Source organism: Mauremys reevesii, linkage group 3 (assembly GCF_016161935.1).
Source record: "Mauremys reevesii isolate NIE-2019 linkage group 3, ASM1616193v1, whole genome shotgun sequence".
Lineage (NCBI taxonomy): Eukaryota > Metazoa > Chordata > Testudines > Geoemydidae > Mauremys > Mauremys reevesii.
In genome coordinates, this window is record NC_052625.1 from 22,222,195 (window position 1) to 22,236,653 (window position 14,459).

The 14,459-nt window shown below is 39.1% G+C and overlaps 1 long non-coding RNA gene across 1 annotated transcript; it reads left to right on the top strand.

The window, feature by feature from the left end:
- The first annotated feature begins 568 nt into the window (after positions 1-568).
- Positions 569-10,709, top strand: LOC120400448. The gene is made up of 3 exons (XR_005595818.1): positions 569-676; positions 3,781-3,983; positions 10,512-10,709. It is a non-coding gene; the product is annotated as an uncharacterized LOC120400448 (long non-coding RNA).
- The last annotated feature ends 3,750 nt before the right edge of the window (positions 10,710-14,459 follow it).

Consider the following 14,459-nt stretch of genomic DNA (forward strand, 5'->3'; position numbering starts at 1 on the left):
TTAAATAGCCGTGAACTCTGGGAGGGTGCAGTGGGGAACAGAGAGAAGTGGCTTTACAGGAAGATCAATTCAAAGTATCACACCCAGTTGCCTCTCTTTCTTTTAAACTACTCTAAAGAGGACGCAAAATTGTCTTAAACTATGCAGAGAAACAGAGCTCTGCATAGTGTTCAGATTGGTTTCGATGCTTGTGTGTGTTTGATGTAAGGGAAATGAGCCTCATCTGAAAGCTGGTTTGCTAAGGCTTCTTTACGCTTTTTGTTTTTTTTAAATCTTAGATTAAAAAAAATCCAGTGAGTTGAAAAAAAAATCAAATCAAATCAAATTGTGAAGCGTTCAATCTGTGTAAGTAGCAGGCTTTATAATTTCCAGGTGTTGGGGAAAGCCGTTGTTTTATAGCTTATACATTCCTGCTGGGAGAGTGGAGGGGCGGGCGGAGCGGGGGTGAATGAAATATCAAATCACAAACCTCTATGTGGGTTTATGATTGCATAAGAGGCTTCATCATTTCCATAGATTGAAATGTGGTGTCCTTTCCGAGACTGCCCAGCCTTTGGAGGGAGACGAGGCGCTCGATTCTGCCTTGATCAATGTTGACTATGAAGCAAGAAGGAGGAGAAGGAGGAGGGGGGAACAGGCTGGCACCAGATGGAGCAGGGTCTAGGGAAAGGTCAAGGTTAGCTCAGGCTGCTATTGAATCGGTTGCAGCCTCACAGATAGATCTCTGCCTCGGAGGCACCCACTGGGGCTTCTCAAAATCAAATCTAATAGAAAAGGCAGTCGCAGAATGAAATCGCTTCATCTGAATGCTAAAATTGTTATTAGGCTACATTAGAGAGATATAAGGCACGTGATTACCAAAAAAGGAAGCATGCCTAGCAGTTTGTGCTTGAAATAAAAGCCGTGAATATGTTGATAACATCAGCAACGTGCCAGTATAATAGATAGAGAGAGGGAGAGATGTGTGTGTATAACAATCAGATTAACATATGCAGTTTATATAGAGAGAGAACGACACTGCTAGTGAATCATGCAATAGACTGAAGGGGAGTCCTAATGGCTACTGCAAATCTTTGAATTCGGATCTTGGTGGCAGAAGTTTGAGTTAGGTAGGATGGCTGGCGTGTAGTACAGTGTTCCTGTGCCTACAATTCAGCATTTTGTGCAGAGCATTCTGGTGTGGTCCTTTGATTATTAAATCATCCTGATGGGACAAGCACAACCAAAATGTTGTTGAGGGCCATTTTTTTCTCCTGTAATTTTCTCAGACAAAACTCTCTCCACAAGAAAATTTCATTAGGTGAACACAACATTTATATTGAAGCAAACATACCCATGTCTGTTTGGAATTGTAGTGATGGCAGTGGCTTTTCAAGATCAAAGTGAGTTCTTTCCAATTATAATGATGTCTTACACATTAATGATTCTTTAACCTACAGCAGAGCCATACCTTAAAGAAGGATTTAGTCTTGTAAAATAAATGCTGGCTACACTAGATTAAACATGATGACTGCACTCCAAGGGTTAATAAATTTAGAATTAACAGATCATCCCAGCTTGATACAGCTACTATAGATGATTTAATATGCAGCCTAAGCAGGTTGACAGTCAGCTCACAGATGCAGATAAGATCAAACAGTCTCTTGATTCAATAGATTGAATGGTTGTACTGAGTGTCTGGAAGGTGAGTGACAGTATTTATATGGCAGGGGTTTTGGTAAAGAGGGGCTTCAATTCCCAACTGCTGTGTAGTGCACTGGTTTTCTTTCTCTAACAGTCAACCTTTTCCAGCAATCAACCCTGGAGTTAGCATGGGAAAAAAATCCCTCAAATATAGTTCAGGAGACTTATTTGAAGTTTTCAGTAATGGAAAGTAATAGTAATAATTATTACTATTAATAGTCTTATCTATAATTCAAATTCATTCTATATGGATAATGCTGTCATCACCACTCCAACACCCAGAAAAGTATATTTATCTATCTGCACTAAAATAGCCTTGAATATCAGGCTTAAACCCACAGAGACAAGGAAAGGCAGAGGTAAGAGTGACAACCTGGAATTCCAGCCCTAACTCACTCTCTAGTGTCTATCTGTTGCAATATGTTACTGAATAGCATCACACATGGTTCTGAGACTTCTGCTGTACTGAAGCAAAATAGGAACCGCCTTAAGTACAGAATACCAGCCTTCTCTTTCAATGTTCTTGCCTTTGTGGCTTAACATTTAAGGATCTGAATCACATGTAGTTTTTGTGGTTTAAATTCTCTCTCTCTCTCTTTTCCCTTTGCTGTAGCATTTAAACAAAAACATAAAACAATTCTCATAGAAATTGGTGAGCACTGACATGACAGACTGGTCTATAACAATTTTTATTATTTGATAAAGAGTAAGAGCTCCTCCTGAACCATTAGATTCTGTCATGCAAATACATTTCCAGGCAATTTTTAAAATGCATATGGTGTATTCTAGAGACCATCATGGGTCTTAATTGTATCATGTTATTCCATGATATGGAATCACAACAATGTTAATATAGATATTTGTAATAAAGTTAGTGCCCATCTACTGTAGCCAATTCCTAACACTTATAACTTAGATACATCATTTAGATATGGTTTAAAAAATACTAGAATACTTAATCTACTTTCCAGACTCCTGGCCTGCAAAAATTCACTTTGACAAACAAAGCCATTTTTAAGGTAATAACGGGGGGCGGGGGGCGGGAAATCATCTGAAAGTCGTAAGATTTTTTCTCTTCCATATTTTAACTTCTAAATCACCAAATGTGTGTTTGTAATTTTTTAAAAATTAATTATATACTTGATTTAAATTTCTCTTCAGTACAGGAGCAAATGACTAAAATTAACCAGTCAAAATCTGAATTAGAAAACATAGGGTTTTATATTTTGTTTTCATGGCAATGCAATTATAGATCCATATGCAAATATAGCCATATTTTATGAGTGGGTACATAATATAGAAAAAGAACAATACAGTCCTTATATTAATCTACATCTATGAGAACCTTTAAGATGAGTACATCAGGATATGGAGATATCAAATACATTTGTAATTAGAAAAAGGTGATGTCAAACTGTCAGCAGTTTTTGAGCACCTGGTGTGTAATGTGAAATACTACACTTTGTAAGAAAATAATATAATATATACAGACAAATAAGAGAGAGAGAGAGAGAGAGAGAAAGAGAGACAGTAAATCCAGATATTTGTAAGAAAATTAGTAAATTAAAAAAAAGGATAAATAAATCAATCCTTCCCCTGCTAAAACCTTGCTAAGGTTTTGCCCAGAGCAAATATTTATAGCTGAGCTCTGACCCTCTGAAAAAGAGAGCTGATAATGGAAATGCAGGCAGACCTTTAACTATAGCAATGCTAGTGGACACTGCTGTAATATATGTATATTTACCCATATTTGAATGCATCAAGATTTTGCTCTCCTTTTCCTGGACAACTTGTGAGTGCAGCAGGGGGCACCACAAACATACAAATTACTTGGAATGAAGAGCTCCAGCATGCTCACGTTTCCTACTACTTGAAGGCGGAACCACTGAAACCAGTTATCTCTCAGTAATTTGCATATTTATGGTACCTCCTGTAGTTTTCTGTGATTGCTTTACAGTCAAGAAAGGTAACCGAAAAAATATATCCTCCTTTAAAAAAACGAAACAGTATCATACATGAACAGTGGCTCTGATACAAGACTATTCCTTGTAAAGTCCATAGCATGACATTTATTTACTAAACGTGTTTTCATTTTAGGATTCGAAGGAAGTATTTGAAAGTTACGAGGCTGAAGACCCACAGTCCATGATGCTATGAAAATTGTTGTAGAAAAGCACTTGTCATTTGAGGGGAAAATAATTAGCCTCGCCATATTCGTTGAATGTATGCATCTAAGGAGGAGGCAATCCTTGGAGAATGGAAAACACATTCAATAGACACTTTAAAAGTATAGTGCCACGGTACATATATTTTTTTTAGTCCCACTTATAAGTAATGGTACAAATTGTGACAAAGTTCCTCCTCTTCCTTGGTGGGTCCTGCGCTTATTGGCAGATTTGCTCACCTCAGTGATCTTCCCCACAGTCTGGATCAACTCCTCCTGTGTCTGATCAGGAGTTGGGAGGTTTGGGGGGAATCCGGGCCCATCCTCTACTCCGGGTTCCAGCCCCCACTGTGGATTGCAGCTGTCTGTAGTGCCTCCTGTAACAGCTGCATGACAGCTACAACTCCCTGGGCTACTTCCCCATGACCTCCTCCAAACACCTTCTTTATCCTCACCACAGGACCTTCCTCCTGGTGTCTGATAATGCTTGTACTCCTTAGTCCTCCAGTAGCACACCCTCTCACGCTCAGCCTCTTGCTCCCAGCTCCTCACATGCACTTCCTCTCCTCTGGCTCTACCCCCTCCCCCCCGGACTGGAGTGAGCTCCTTTTTAAACCCAGGTGCCCTGATTAGCCTGCCTTGATTGGCTGCAGGTGTTCTAATCAGCCTGTCTGCCTTAACTGGTTCTAGCAGGTTCCTGATTACTCTAGTGAAGCCCCTGCTCTGGTCATTCAGGGAACAGAAATCCACTCATCCAGTGACCAGTATATTTGCCCTCTACCAGACTCCTGTACCCGCCCACTTCCTGGATACTAATAGGACCAGACTCCTGTACCCGGCCACTTCCTGGATACTAATAGGACCAGACTCCTGTACCCGCCCACTTCCTGGATACTAATAGGACCAGACTCCTGTACCCGGCCACTTCCTGGATACTAATAGGACCAGACTCCTGTACCCGGCCACTTCCTGGATACTAATAGGACCAGACTCCTGTACCCCACTGGCCTGGGTCTGTCACAAAATATGCAGTACAACTTTGCATATAAAAGCAAATTCGGTCTCAATAGAGAATAGTTTCATTTTTATTGGCTCTGAGTACTAAGGCTGACTCAGATACACCTTGTTTCTCAGACACTTTTGGCCTTCTTTGTAGAAAGAACATCCATTGCTGCATATGTTCCAACATTTTCAGTTCTGGATGATAGATTAATTACACGGCCATTAGGTCTTTAATTCACCTCACCTTCTTGTGCTAAGGTGCAGTTTTTATTGTCTTTTTCAAGGGGCTTTACAGTACTGGATTGGTGATTTTACTGGGCCATATGTGCCATTCATTTTAAGACTGAACTCCTCCCTGATTTCAGTGAGGAGTTATGTCTAAAGACAGAGGGTAAAAAATGGTATATATTCTATATTTCTCTTAGGTTTTTCTATAACACCCCTCACCATGGCATGTACGTGCTGATATATAAGCTGCAATATCTACATACTGTGCTGCCAGGTAAAGTTAGAGTGACAGCCTTAACTGTGAATTTATTTCTTCTAATATGATGAAATCTAAACTTTACAAAAACTACACTAAATATAATTTTATTTAATTGACATTGCCTTCTTAAACGCTAGAATACAGTTACTCACAGAACAATAGTTAGCATGTAACACTGTTAACTATATTATTTTCACTGTACATGAGCTTTCTGTATAATATTATGCAGTAAACTTTTGTATTATTTGAATCAAATACAATCTTATTCAGACTAATGGCTGAGGCACCCTTTTCACTGCAGTCAGAATTTGTCTATATTGTAAAAATTATATGTACTATCAATAAGAAATGGTGACATAACTGTCCAAACTGATCAAGAAAAGATGCTCTTATCACATTATTCACCACCAATCATATACTTTGCTGCCACATCGTTCTGTGCAACATTAGGCTATATATCTATATTTTATTCTGACTATAGAAAGGCACATTAAAATTATTATTGCAAGCATTCTATTATTTCATATGCAACTTTGTACATAAAAAACAGCTGACATTAATATTGCACAGAAAAATATTATATAGTACTAATAATATCTTTGCAGCTACTTTTTCAAACTTTTTTTTTAATTCAGAAGAAAGGTCTCAACTCATAGCTATAACTAATTCTCTCATTTCAGTCTAGATCTTGGCACAATATATTTAAAACTCTGAGAAATGTGTGTGTTTCTCTTCTACCACTCTATAAAATAACCGTGGCCTTAAAGATTAGCACTTTAAAAAATCATGTATAGGCTGGCCATTTGTGTTCTACATTTCAACACAAAGTTATTTTAAATCATTGAAACACTAAGCTTTAAAAATCAGGTTAATAAAGGCATATTAATGTAGAGCTAAGGCCCCAATCCAACACATGCTTAATTTTAAGTATGTAAGTACTGCTTGTGTGCATTAAGATAAGCACATGCTTAAGTGTTTTTTCTGGGTCAAGGCCAAAACTCTTGTCATGCTGTACCAAGCCCAAGTAGATGGCCTCCACACGGGGTATATCCATAAGGTTTACTGGAAGAAGGAATCCTTTCCTACCACACTTTTGCCCTGGCCTGCCACCCAAACATAGCTGTGCAAGGACACACAGGGAGCCCCACCCCCATCCCAGACCTGGGCTCTACAGTACACAAGATGGCATCCTCAAATCTTCTCCCCGCTCAGCTGAAGAACGTTTTTTTTTTGTTTTGTTTTTTGCTGAAACTTGCATTTGGAGCTTGGGATCACTGAATGATTTTTATCACCCTACAAAAGTGTTTGAAAAAAGCTGTTTAAGATCCAGCTCCTTAGTGCAGAAGAGGATACAGATGAATTTATATTTTAAAACAAAATAGTTGAAAAATCAGTTCCTCCTCTTCTTACTCCTGACTAGTACAGAGTTCTCTATTTCCTCCCAGGAGCTAGTTATTTCTCAACCCCCACATGCCCGAGCATGTGTTGTCATAGGCAGGGCTACTCCTTGTGGCTAGGAATAGCCAATTCATACAGAACTTCTGGTGAACAGATAATTAATCCAGTGGATCAGTAATTGCACTACATGTTTTACTGGGTAGCTCAGGTCTTGTTCAGTGTTGACTCAGCTCTCCTACCTTCTATCCTCTGAAATAGGGAAGGGAGGGCATGTTGGAGTTGGAGAGTGGGGATGTCAGAACCAGTGCCAATGGCTCCACATGCTATTCCATTGTGCTAGCCATCTTTGGCCTTTGGATTTACTATTATGCTCTAGCAGGAGTAAGTGTGTATGTGGAGCAGTAGGTGTAATGGTATAACCATTGTAGTCAGTGGTTACTCACCCCTTCCATGTGATTGGGGCTTACCTTTTGTCACACTGACCCAGACCATGTTATGGGGACCAGTAAATAAAGTCCAGTTTTTACCGAATTCCTATGTGTGAAATGTGGGAGTCAAATGTTAGGTACTGTTGGATTTCTACTGCTGCTACTGTCTGTTCTTAAAGTTACAAGGTGTGCCAGGCTTAAGGATCATCAATGCTGTCAGATTGGTGACCCAATTAAAGACAAGTTGACCTACTGTTTGTTCCCACTTTGGGTGCAGTTTACAGTTTGTGTACCTGTTACATGGTTCTGGTTTTGCTGTTATATTGGGCAAGATTTCTTTGTAGTAGTTGGTAATAATTGTGCTAGCTATACTGTGTGCTAGTTAGGAAAATCCTCCCATTTAGCAGCTAACATCAGAAAATGGAGAAAAATACTTGCGTACATTAGCCATTCTCCATGTTAGGTATGTGCTTAGGTACGCGGCTGAATTGGGGCCTGAGTGCACAATGGCTTCAGGACCAAGCTCTTAATAGTTCTTATCATCAGTATTGCAAGGCAAAAAGATAGGGCTGTATACTATTCCTGATCAGCACTGGAGCTGATGTCAAGTGGAGTTGCACGAGCAGGTCAAGAACAATGTACAAGAGGCCCATTATCCTGATCACACATCTTGGCAGATAAGCAAAGGAGGAACTGACTTTATAATATTTAGTTTTAGAATTATGTATATATTTTAAATGCTACAAATGTAGAACCCAAACCTACAGTCAGACTCTTGACCTGGGGGCAAAACTCCCACTGAAATCTATAGGAATGTTCCTCAGTCACGACTGCAGGGTTAGGCCCCTATTCTGTAATTGTTTGGGGAATCTCCAATAGAGGATCTGTGCATTGAAGGGTTGCATGGTCTGGCCCTGGAACTGGATGCTGTTGTTAAATGTTTGCAGTTCATCTTTCCAAAAAATCTTATCTTGGTCTGGCAGCCCTTGTCCATATGTAGTTTCATTTTCAGCTGGGTTTATCACAGGGGTTTTAAAAAAAATCTTCACCAGAACTAGCCATCTGTATGTAGATTTTAAGCTTGATGTGATTTGAAATCACCCCAGGAGACAGAGGTTTATAAATGAAAAATAAAAATATTACTGTGAGTAATTCATAGAAAAACTCCTTATAACAAAAAGCAGTACAAGTTCTGTATATATTCAGTGTTCAAAATCAAATACCTCAACCTTTGCAAAAATGTTTCAAAATGCCCAAAAGGTATTGGGCTCTGCACATGATGATTTCCCTAATGCCAAGGTATATTTGGGACTTACTTCCATATGTTCAGGAAATATAAGAAGATCAAAAGATTCTGGGAAATTGTTAACATAGATAAACAAAGTGACCAGTGCTGTCTGCTCCCTGGTCCTCGCTATCCTTGCCATATGTATAGATGATCAAGTTGACCTACTCACAGTATTGTATTGTGCCAGAAATATATTTCAGATTGTTGGCTCAGTGAGCACCTGCCCTCTTTGGCACTATGTTATAAATTGGTCTGAGAGATGCTATCCTTGGAATATAGCACAATGTAATTGATGTACAAAGTGGATAAGTTTTATGAGATTTCATTTCCTCTTATCCAAGCCACTTACATTCTTTATCCAGCATCCTTAGAAGTCTCTCTTTTGTGATAGATATAACTAAGATTTCTCTTTCACATTCTTTCCATCCTTCTGTATGTACATCTGAATGTATAAATGCATGTATGCATTCACAATAACCCCTTTGATGGTGTCACAGTTTTAACTTATACCTATACTCTGAGGCCAGTACAAATTTTTATCATAACAAAAAGTCCCATTCCAAACAAAGTCGTAACTGTCTATGAAGTTTCTGTTAGAAAACAAATGCATAGCCTAAATGTGGGTAAAAGAAAAAAAAAGTGTCTGAAACCATTACAAATCATTTTGTGATGCTCTGTAAACCAAAAAACTGATTAGCCAAATTATTTGTAAAACAATTTCACGTATGGTCTGACAGTCTGTATCCCAAGTTTCAGCTCACTACAATTTAAACTGCCAAGATATAACCTCTTAAAGTTGGAGGTTATAATAGAAACACTGACAGACCTTAACTATTGTGCTTCTATAGTAATGAAAACTCAGCTATTTCATTATGACAGTAGCTGGCAGTGGTGCTATGATTAAGAATCTGTCAGCATTTCTATTATCAACCCAAATTTTAAGAGGTTTTAAACTCCCATTTTTTTTAAGTAATGTTGGGTTGAAAGCTGGTATACAAAATGTCAGAGTGCATATGATTTTAAAATATTTAAAAACATCTTTTGTACAAAAGATTTACAAATATCTGAATTTTTATCTTTTGGGGCTGGGAATAGCATAGAATAAAATCATGCTGTAGATATAAAACCAAATGTTTGATAAAAAAGAAATTTTAATAGCATTTCTTCTGTCTTTACTATTATTGGTGCTGCCCCTGCACATGTGTGTACATACACCCACAGCCATGGGTTTTTTTAAGTTTTAAAGCAAAGTTATGTAATTTTGAAAGGCTGATTTATTAACTTTATTAGTGCTACTTCACATTAATTTTTCAATAGCACCCAGAGGATCAGGATCCGGGCTCCATTGTGCTAGATGCTGTACAAATAGGAACACAGGCTGAAATCCTGACCCCACTGATTTTACTGGAGCCAGGATTTCACTCTGGGTCCTGGGTGCTTGAGGAACGTACAGCCTAACAATTAGTACATGAGCTTGTGATCCTGCAAATGCTTACTACTGCATGCTATGCCTGGTAGTAAGCTTTTGCAGGATCCAGAGCTAACATTGTAATTTTATTGTAAAACAATGTATCAGTGTTTCTTACTGTGGAAGGAGGGTATTAATAATATTTCTAGAATTTACAATTCTATTGACTTCACTGAGAGTTAGTTTTGTACTATAAGTGTTCCACTTACATTGCATCTGGCCTGATTCACCCGCAGATCAACAAGGCCTAAGGAAATATCTTTTACCATATCCTGTTATATAATGGGTTATGTCTATGTACGCACAACTCCTGCTGAACGCAAGGGGAGCTTGGTGCCATTTTGTAATAGCTCCCTTGACATTGTGTTTGATCCTAATGACGTAATATGATGTCAGCAGAAGTGTCTCATACCATGTATAGATTGTAGTCATTCAGGTGAAACCTAAAAACAATAACATTTGCACGGGACTCTTGGGGCCCGCTGCTGCTGCACTCACTGTGCTTCCCAGTCTCCCATTCAGTTAATGGGTACAAAGCAAGCAGGATTAAGACCATGGTTTATTAACTGTACTGTATTCCTTCCCATCTCTAGGCCCTGATCCTGCAACATGTACCATCTGGGCAGAGTGCGGTGCGCATGAGAGCCTTGTGCCTGTAGGCAAGAAGTTGGGAGATCAGGACCATAGACTAAGCTCTTAAAAGAAGGGGTGTGCATGTGTGTGTGTTTTAATACTATTTATTTAATAAGTATGTTGTAGAATAAGCATTATTATTAATTATAGCACCTAGAGACCCCAACTGAGGCTGGACAGCAAGTCAGCAGCAGAACCAGCAACAGATGTCAGAATTCCTGACTTGCAGTGACAGTGCCCTCTCCATTGCTTCACAGATGATGCTCCCTTTCTTGATTAGCCCTGGATTACAACATTATACAAAATTATAACATAAAACAAATAAAACTAAGGAGAAGGGGTCTTACTGCCTGGTTTTTGCTCCTCTCTAATCTCTCAGCATTTCTAATGCAACTATCGCCTTAGCATTTTTAACAGTTGTAAAGTACCATGTTCACTTGCTTCATTTGTTAATTGGCTCACTGTTGTCTTCACAATAGGTGCAAAAAAGGCTAAAATGCTTTAAAAGTACCCAGATGCTATGGTGATAGGCACTTTCAAAATGCTGATTAGATAGAGTACTGTACATAATAATAACATCGCACAGGGTGCAAAGGAGCTATAGATAGGGTACAATGTCTTTGCTCCCATCTCCTTTCTAATGTATATCACAAAACAAACAAAGCTACAGTATATACCCCCTACCATTAATTAAAATAGGGCATGGTTTTGTTTAAGGGGTTTTTTTCCACTGACTTCACTGAAAGTCCTAAAATGAGTCCCTAAATAGACAAAGATGAGTAAATGTACCTATGGGCTCAGTTCTGCATGGTGGACTGATCCTGCAAAGCATTTAAGCACATGCTTATCCTCTTTAATCACATGGACAGTCCCAATGAAGTCAACTTAACCACCATGGGACTATTACCTGCTTAAAGTTAAGTTGTAGTCCTGTGGGTCCCAGGATATTAGAGAAACAAGGTGGGTGAGGCAATATCTTTTATTGGACCAGCTTCTCTTGCTCAGCAACAGACATTGGTCCAATACAAGATATCATCTCACTCACCTTGTCTCTCTAAAGTTAAGCATGCATTGAAATGGTCTGAAGCATTGCAGCCAGAGTGCTCAGCACCTTGCAGGAACCAGGACCATCTGAGTAAAACTGCCTTTCATGTCCTCGCCCAGGCTTCTGTGCTTATGGGGTATGTGGGTGACCTTACTACCATTTGCTGCAAAAACGTGGGCACAGTCAGTGGGGTGAATTAAGGGTGGGATTTCAGTATTTCAGTTCAGTTCAATGAAACTTCATTGGTATGACAAGCTACACAGCATTACCAAAGACACTTCCCCCCTCCCCTTTGGAGAGATCCTCAGGTCTTTATCAGAGGCAAACCCACCTAAAATAGGGTTAGACACTATATTTTGGGTTAGATCCCCTGTGTCCATTTGGCATTTAAACTCTGAGTGTGAACAGCTTTGCTTTTGTAGGTTTTAAGTGTGAGTCCCTTAAGTGATTGTGACATTGGATTTTGTGGTGGTGGGATGGGGGGTGGGGGTTGTTTTGGTTTTGGATTTTTAATAGTGTCTCAGGACCAGGTACAGATCACAGAGTAAGTAGGTCACATGTAGATGGTGGCGATGCACCTTTGAAAAGGGATTACAGATACCAGAAAAGTCTGGTCTCCAGATTCAATAGGCAGGAACAGATTATATGTGTTTATGTATTTTAAGTCAGTAAAGGTGTTGGCTCTAAAGGCAGACAGTGCCTAGTGTATTTTAATCTTGTCATTTCCATCGAGATGGACCTTTAACCCTTTCCAGCCTGAATCCCAATCACCAGACAATTCCCCAGCACTAGAGCTGTGGCTGTATTAAGATCCCTTGCAAGGAGCTGTTTGTTGACCACATTCACGTTCAGAGCCCTGAAGCTAAAAGCACTTTACACCATAAAATAAAAGCACTGTCTTTTTTTCTAAAAGGTTACGTCTGGAGGCCACGCTGCTCATACTTCATACAGAAAACTACTGAAAGGGCTATGAAATCCTCTATGATTTACACTCTTTCTCAGTGCATTAGGATATAGATCTACTCGACTCTAAAAATACTGTGGAGTTTCTAACCGACCTGAATATATGTGCATTATTTCAGAAAGTCTGTTAGAAAACTTGTCAACACATTATAAAGCATAAACCAGGACTTGGCCATTAAATATAGCCATCAGAGACAGAATATATATTGCAGGAAGTGCTGAGAAAAGTCCTTGCGTTCAAAAAAGGTCTATTAGCTAAGAATTTACACACATTACACCAAAGGGTTTAGGGAGAGCCCATGGACCATAATTACTAGGCATAAATGGAATCAGTAAAGGCTTTGCAACCCCAAACGCAGTTAACTGGACTGCCAGAAAATATTTTTAACATTGTCATAATTTATTACCCATCAAGCGTCACATCAAGGATTGTAATACTTATGTTGTACCCACGTGTTCTGGTTAAACTACCGCTTTCACTCCTCCTATCCCCCCAAATCCGCCTGCATCGTTAATCTGCGGTGATATAATATTAAAAAAAGTCTCCTGGCTCCTTTTCTTTCTTGAGTTTAGTTACCTTGCTGAAATCACATGGCAATGCAAAGTGATGGGGAGAAAAGAGAGGGAGAGAAGCGCAATTGTGATAAAATGCCAATATTAATTATAATCCAGACAAGATGAAATATTGTTTTAGGGGAAAGACTTTCCATTTAAATCGAGGATTTTATGATGCTGGAATCAAGTATATGCTAATGGTGGAAACCGTCTAGCTGCCACTCAGAAAAGCATCTGTAAAATTGGCTTTTTAATGTATGCTTTAAGATGTGGTTTAGGAAGTCACCTCTGGAATCTAAAGCCTAGTGCAATAATAAAACAGATCTAGATGTAACTAAGTGCTTAATTTCCTATGATTTTAAAAAGAAAATCAATAAAATGTTGCCGGTTATTTATTGGAAATAACCACAGATAGGTATTCGGATGTTAGGTTGGCTTCAGAGAGCGCACAACTGCGTAATGAATTGTAATTCAGAAGACTGTTAAGTATGAACCACAGAACCTTTCAGGAGTAATAAAGTCATTACTTTTTACACTGCAGCCACCTTGAAAAGCTTTATACACGCTATTATATATAAATCAAATCACATATGTAGCCACAAGCACACACGCCTATTTATATACGTTCTGTAAAGGAACGTATGTTTAGATACAGAGGTACCTGTAATGCAGTGTGATACCCAAAGAATGAGGCAGTTTGCTATTGTCACCTGAAATTATTTTTATTTTAAAAAAATCCTCATACAGAATACGTGTTTACTTTCTGCCTCCTAAGGAAAAAAAAATAGCTCGGAGGAGTCTGTTTAAATAAGAGCCAGACAAAACCCGTGGCGTAAGATAGATGCTGACCTGCTCTGAAGAGCCCATGAAAAAGAGGAAATCGTGTCAGGTACGTGGTTACAGAGCCTTACTGCAAATGAGTCCCGCGTCTTCACAGGCTTTGGGGATTCATTGTTTTTTACATGGGGGGTGGAGACACACCCTCATAGTGGTGAACATCAACCTCTCCTTTTCCCGTTCAGAAGCACTCACTCCACTGCGCGTTGTAGGAACACACTCATTTAAATAGGGTTAAAACTTTACGGGGAAAAGCAAGAGTGTGAAAGCAGGATTAGCAGTTGAATCTCTCTCGCTGTGGACAGTTATAAAATGAAGCTGGACCATAAAACTGTGGTGAAGTGTGAGTGTGTGTGTTTACAAAAAAAACAAAAGCAGGTTAACGTGCATAACCGACACCTCTTGGCTGAGGAACACAATGATGGGGAAAGTGTATTAATAAAACAGATCTAGTGCTTGAGGGGGAAGCTATTGCGCTTCATGACAGGAGACAGATCACCGCTAAGTA